This window comes from Eleginops maclovinus, chromosome 13, assembly GCF_036324505.1.
Source record: "Eleginops maclovinus isolate JMC-PN-2008 ecotype Puerto Natales chromosome 13, JC_Emac_rtc_rv5, whole genome shotgun sequence".
Classification (NCBI taxonomy): domain Eukaryota; kingdom Metazoa; phylum Chordata; class Actinopteri; order Perciformes; family Eleginopidae; genus Eleginops; species Eleginops maclovinus.
The window spans coordinates 22,913,443-22,915,123 of record NC_086361.1 but is presented as its reverse complement, the minus strand read 5'-3'; the positions used below and the strand labels follow the sequence as shown (position 1 = coordinate 22,915,123).

At 43.1% G+C, this 1,681-nt stretch overlaps 1 non-coding gene across 1 annotated transcript; it reads left to right on the top strand.

Annotated features, from left to right (window-relative positions):
• Window positions 1–390: 390 nt before the first annotated feature.
• On the top strand, window positions 391–463 carry trnak-uuu (transfer RNA lysine (anticodon UUU)). The gene has a single exon. It is a non-coding gene; the product is annotated as a tRNA-Lys (tRNA).
• Window positions 464–1,681: the final 1,218 nt, after the last annotated feature.

Sequence of the window (1,681 nt, the reverse complement as noted above, 5' to 3'; positions counted from 1 at the left end):
TGCTTTGATTGGAACAGAGTTGGACTGGTGTGGGGCATGAATGTGTAGAGAGAACTGGATACAGCGTCGGAGGTGAGGCCCTTGTCTTCCCTATGAGATCTGCTCAGTGGTGCATGAAGCCAAAATGGAACGACTGAAGATTCAAACAGCTCCCCAGATGTGGTAAATTTGAGCATGCGCAGAAGTGTGCGGTAGTTTCTTTTTAGCTAAACCAAATAGACGTCTCTTTCCCAATGAAGACATGCACTGACACTGGGGTGTAGTACCACTGTTGGCCACTACACAGATTAGCTTTTGAGGCCTACACCTTCCTGGGGGCTTGGTGTGATATTTACTATCTTTGTTTAACAAGTGATAACAATGGTGATCAGGACTTTCAGACTTCCAAGAGCCCGGATAGCTCAGTCGGTAGAGCATCAGACTTTTAATCTGAGGGTCCAGGGTTCAAGTCCCTGTTCGGGCGAGGGTTTTCCTGAATGACCCTACAGGGGTTGATGGTATATTGGCACAGGTAGAGCCACGGCCAAGAAGAATGCTGGCTTTTAGAGTAGGTGAAAGTTCAGGAGGGAAAAGGTTTTACGACATGCTTTGAGCAAACTTTGTCAACACAATTTCCTGGCAAACCGTCCAGTGTTTGTAGAGAAATTTCACATTGGACTAAAGCTAGCACTCTTTAGCTTCAACACAGGCATGAATACAGCCTGCCGTTGTTTAAACTCACTCCCTTCATACACACAAATTCAAATATTTCAGTGAGCTTATAAAGAAGGAAGAAAACAGAGGATAAGCCACGCAAAAAACAAGGACACCACTCCAGACGAGAGTTAAATTACAGGAATCACAGGGTGAATGATGACACACACACACACACACACGATGGGATTAAAACCAGTGACCCCTGCCGATGATGATGAAATCAGCCCCTCCCCTGGACAATAGGTCCCGTCTGACTGGGGCTCAGAGAGCTTCCAGAGTCTCTCGCTGCCATCCTGTTTGATCCGTAGTTTCTATGGTTACAGTGTGTTCTCATATCACAAGGCACTTTTGACTTCTTCAAACACACACACATGGCGGTAACACAACACACTCTTAACGTTGATAATGTACCTGTATTATGTTATGGGTGACCGCGGGGGGGGGATTGGGATTAATTACAGTTAAGTAATTAAGGATAATTCAATTAGATTTCAAATATGCTTCGGCTCGGGCTCCGTGATTGGGTGTTCTTTGCCCCATAATGACCAATGACATTATCCCGCTTATTACTCGGCCTGATACTAAACCAACTAACGACTCGACTCCCAATATGAATTGAAATGATTGAATGTTACTTCCTGTCTGTCTGTCCAGCACTCCGTCTTTTAACCTCTTTCTCTTTCTTGATCCTCCTTTGCAACGGGCATTGGAGTGCTTCACAGCGGTCTGCACTGCTGTATTAACAGCCTGTCACGTGTTCTGAGTCGACCAATCAGAATCGAGTATGCTATAACAAAGCTGTGTAATAATATGACTTATATGATCGGCTCCATCTTACTAGAAGAAAATGTATGTATTTATGAACACCTATTCAAATCAGGCACCAAAACAGCTTTGAAAAATACATTTCGATCTGGATATTTGATATTATTTTTCAAAAAGTCATTTTTTTATATGAATGTTTTTATTGTATTTATCTGTATAT